We start from the raw sequence: 5,000 nt of genomic DNA, 5'->3' as shown, positions 1-5,000 counted from the left end.
TGTCCGTTTTCTTCGCCAGGCATCTCGGTGCAAAAGCGACCATAATCCAGACTCCTTTGCGCGGACAAAACCAATTTCCACGGCATCGTTAGAGAATCTCCACACGTTTCCTAACGAAAAGCTTATTTATCCTTAGTGGAAGGGTTAAGTGGTGAGGCGCCGCAGCAAGAGATTATCGGAAACAAAAGCCCGTTGTTACTTAACCACTCGCTGTTTTATTCTCTTCTTCTTCGGGGTAACGCGGTAGTAAGGCCTGGACTCGTGTAAACTACGAGAGAGAAAGAGAAAGTAAGAGAAAGTGAAAGAGAGAGGGAAAGAGAGATGGAATGAGAGAGGGAAAGAGAGAAAGAGAGAGCGAGAGAGACCGAGCGAGAGAAAGAGACAGAGAGAGAGAGAGAGAGAGAGAGAGAGAGAGAGAGAGAGAGAGAGAGAGAGAGAGAGAGAGAGAGAGAGAGAGAGAGAGAGAGAGAGAGAGAGAGAGAGAGAGAGAGAGAGAGAGAGAGAGAGAGAGAGTGAGTCAGAGAGAGAGAGAGGTGAGTCAGAGAGAGAGAGAGGGAGAGAGAGAAAAAAGAGAAGGATAGAGAGAGATAGAAAGGGAGAGAAAAGAGAGAAAGAGATAGATAGATAGAAAGAGAGAGAGAGAGAGAAAGAGAAAGTAAGAGAGAGAAAGAGAAAGTAAGAGAGAAAAAGAGAAACGCATTCTTTCTCTACCTCCATTCCTTCCCACCTTGAACCGTGTCCCTTCTCCTCCCCCCCCCCTTCCGATTCTAATCTCTATACCAACACCCTCCCCCCACCCCTCCCCTCCCTCTTCCCTCTCTATCCCTATCCCTTATCCATTCTTCCCCTACCTCACCCCCCTCACCCCCTCCCACCTCCACTATTCCGCTTCCCCCTCTCCCCCCCTCCCTCCGATCCCCCCCTACCCTCTCTCGAACCACCCTCACGTTACAGTGAACTCTGGCCGGCATTTTCGCGTTTTGTAATTGCAGTTTCAGGGTTGGCCGAGCGTGGGACTGAAACCGATTTACACTCATTAAACAACTTTTAATTAGGCTGGAAGTTGGGTGTCCGTGTCGACTCCTCCTCCTCCTCCTCCTCCTCCTCCTCCTCTCCCCCCTCCCCCTGTCCTTCTGATACCCTATATCTAGCCCCCTCCTTCCCTCCCCACTTCTTTTCCCCCTTCCCTCCCCACCTCTTCTTTTCCTCCCTCCCTCTCTGTCTTTCTCTTTCTCTCTCTACTTTTTTTTTTCCTTTCTCTCTCTCTCTCTTCTCTTCTTCTCCCCTCCTCCTCCTTCCCTTTCTCTCTCTTTCTCTCTCTGTCTATTTCTCTCTCTCACTTTCCTTCCTCTCCAGAGCTCGTTTAGACTTAAAAAACAACAACTCAGATTGTCAAAATTAAGAAAGTTCTTCTGTGATTTCTGTTAGTATTATTATTTACATAACCAATTATAAACATGGAAATACAAATTAAATACAGTATGTGATACCAGTAGTATCGGTGATATTAGTAATGATATAGTAATGATTATTGTTATTATCATAATCATTATCTTGATATATTGCCATTGTTACTGTTATCATTAGTATTCAAAATAGTTTGATCGATATTATCGCTATGCTTACTTTATAACATTTTTTCCATTATCAATTATCATAATTATTTAATCCATAGAACTAGAATAAATGAAACTAAAGAGGAAGAGGAAAGGAGGGGGAGAGGTGTGGGGTTACGGTCCGTTTCATAAGTTAGATCTAATTTAGTTGAAAGGAAGTCTTTTAGAGAGTGCTGGGAACATGACTTTTGTGTGAAAAAATACTTATCTCTATGTATGTGTCGTTATATTCAAAATCTAAAAATCACTTTTAATAACTGGGCCTTTTTATGCAAGTAACTTGAAATGTCAACGAAAAAAAAAAAATAAAAAAAAATAAAAACAATAATAAAAAAAAAATCTATATATATATATAGATTTAAAAAAATATATATGCATAGAATGAATACAATAAACGGACGGCATAAAAAGTCTTATAATTTAAAATTTAAAAGTACATATAACAATAGGGCAAAGATGACGCCAAAGTTTTAATGTAAACACGCGGTCACCCTTACTTAGCTGCTTGTTAGGAATGGTACAGAAATCTACAGGGCGGTATAATGTTTAGGGGTAACTCGGAAAAAAATGCGTCACTTCACTATTACTGCTACTACCTCTACTAATAGTAATGATACTACTACCATTACTATTGCAACTAACACTAATAATGATATTAATATTGGTGATATCATAAGGATGATAAGACTAACAACAATAATGATAATCATCAATTTGGTAAAATTGCTGATGATACGGATATGGTAATTATTATATTATTAATGGTAATAATGATTACAGTAATGATAATAAGAATAGTAATCACGATTGTTATGCTGATAATGATAATAATGATGATAGTAATAATGATGGTACAGATAGTAATGATATTGATGATGATGATTATGTAATAATAATCATAATAATGATGATTATGTAATAATAATCATAATGATAAAGATGATTATGTAATAATAACCATAATAATAATGATGATTATGTACTAATAATGATAATGATAATGATGATTATGTAATAATAATGATGATAATAATGATAATGATGATAATAATGATAATGATGATAACAGATATCATAAGGAGGATGACCATATTAACAAAAATAATATCAATGATAATGATGACGCAATAATGAAAACTCGTTTTAAAGTATTAATCAAAATGAATATTTCGTAAGGCAGATGAACGTATAATTACCGCAGCGATAACATAACCTCAAACTGAATAACATAATACTGTTGATGCATATACAGTAATTCAGGAACGTTGATTACCTTGTGATATAACTCATTCTCATTTACAGTCTATGCTTTTCAATAAAATGAGCAATGTCAATAGGACGAGCATGTTGATTATAATTCCAGTGATAACCACGATATCCCAACGGAAATGTTGATATGATGGTGGTAAAAAGAAATGACGAATAATTGAGATCAGTATAGATGATAGTGGTAGTAATAAAGTGATAAAGTTAATGATAATCGTATATAGAAGATGTTACATTCCGTTATTGTGACTACTAATGATGATGGTAGTAACGATGATAAGGATGATAATGTCGATGATGATAATGATTACAACGATAACGATACTACTACTACTACTACTATTAATACTACTTCTACTACTACTTCTACTACTGCTACTGCTACTACAACAACTACTACTACTTCTAATGATAATGATAGGATAATAATGGTATAATGATAGTGATAATAGTGAAAGTAATGATACTAAAATGATAATAGTAATACTACTACTATGTTAATAATGATGATAATGTTTATAATGATACTAATAATAACAACAATGACAGAAATAACATTAATAGCAACAATGACAATAACAAAAATAACGATAAGGATAAAAAAAAAAAATATTATCATCCCAATTACCACTACCCCTACAGCTAAAACTAAAGTGTCAAAGAGAGGATGACTAATAACAATAGACCAGAGAGGAAGGGAGAGAAGTTAGCCAACTACAACCCATTGAAATACGAACTAATTGGAATGTGAGGAAAAGGCAAGGAAAGTCCCCATTGTCCTGGTTGTTATTGGTTCTCTTGGCACTGTGACAAATAGTATTAAGTCGTGGATAAAGTACTCTATAGAGTCCTTATAGACACGGTACATTCTAGGAACGGTAAGGATTATATGAAAGGGGAGAGATATATAACAGAAGTTAGAGTGATAATGATGATAACAACAATGATAGTAATGATGATGATGGTAATAATGATAATAAATGAAGTACTAGTAATGATTATAAATATGGTAATTATAACAATTGCAAATATAATAATAGTAAGGATAATGATAATGGTGAGGAGATTGAGAAAGACTAAAAGAAATAATGAGAAAAAAGAAAAAGAAATAACATAAAGATGGGTATAGAAAGAAAGTGATGATAAAGAAGGAACATGACGGAGAAATTTAAGATATAGCAAATATACATATATTATATATATATATATATATATATATATATATATATATATATATATATATATATATATATATATGTATATGTATATATATATGTATATATATATATACATATATCTATATATCTATATCTATATCTATATATAGATATAATATATATATATATATATATATATATATATAAATCGAAAAGGAATAGAAGAACAAAAAGACAAAAAGAGAAAGAAAAAGGAAAAAAGAACACCATCAACAGAACAAAAAGAACAAGAAATTAGGTCAATAGAGAAAAGAAAAAAAAAAAATATATATATATACATACGGCACTGTATTGTTGTTTTCGTCAAGATATGATCAAATCGACCCGGAAAAAAAAACATTCACCATACTATTGTTTCTATGGTGATAAAGTAAAGTAAAATCAACCGAAGAAAATGCATTGATCACAGTCTTGGTTTTATTGAGATTAAGTGAAATCGATCAAATATTAAAAGAAAAAGAAGAAGAAAAAACAGACAGGTGAGAAAAGCCAGCATTATAGTGTGAGTTTTACCGAGATTTACCCTCGGCATTTGCATCTAAAACGGTTCGAGTTTTTCAATGTCTTGTGTGTTTCGACGAGATTCTGTGGACTCATTCTTGAAAGCTTTTACGCTGGGGGGGGAGGTGTGATATCCAGAGGGAAGGAAATATATGAATTGAGATCCTTCCCGCACTTCCGAAGGTCGTATTTATTTTACTTTTTTTTTTTAAGATTTATTTAAGGTTTATCTTGTTTCGAGCTTTTGTTATCATCTTATTATTTTTTTATTATCATCATCATTACGTTTTTTTTTTGTATTTGAAACAAACAAACAAACAAAAAAAAACAAACAAACTCGCCTATAGGTACATAAATAGATGGAGTGACAGATAGACAGACAAACAAATCAATGCATAAC

The sequence above is a fragment of the Penaeus japonicus genome, unplaced genomic scaffold (assembly GCF_977035675.1).
Source record: "Penaeus japonicus unplaced genomic scaffold, GWHDUDI00000001_assembly GWHDUDI00000002, whole genome shotgun sequence".
NCBI classification, from domain to species: Eukaryota; Metazoa; Arthropoda; class Malacostraca; order Decapoda; family Penaeidae; genus Penaeus; species Penaeus japonicus.
The sequence above is the reverse complement of the archived record's forward strand: the minus strand, read 5'-3'. Positions refer to the sequence as shown.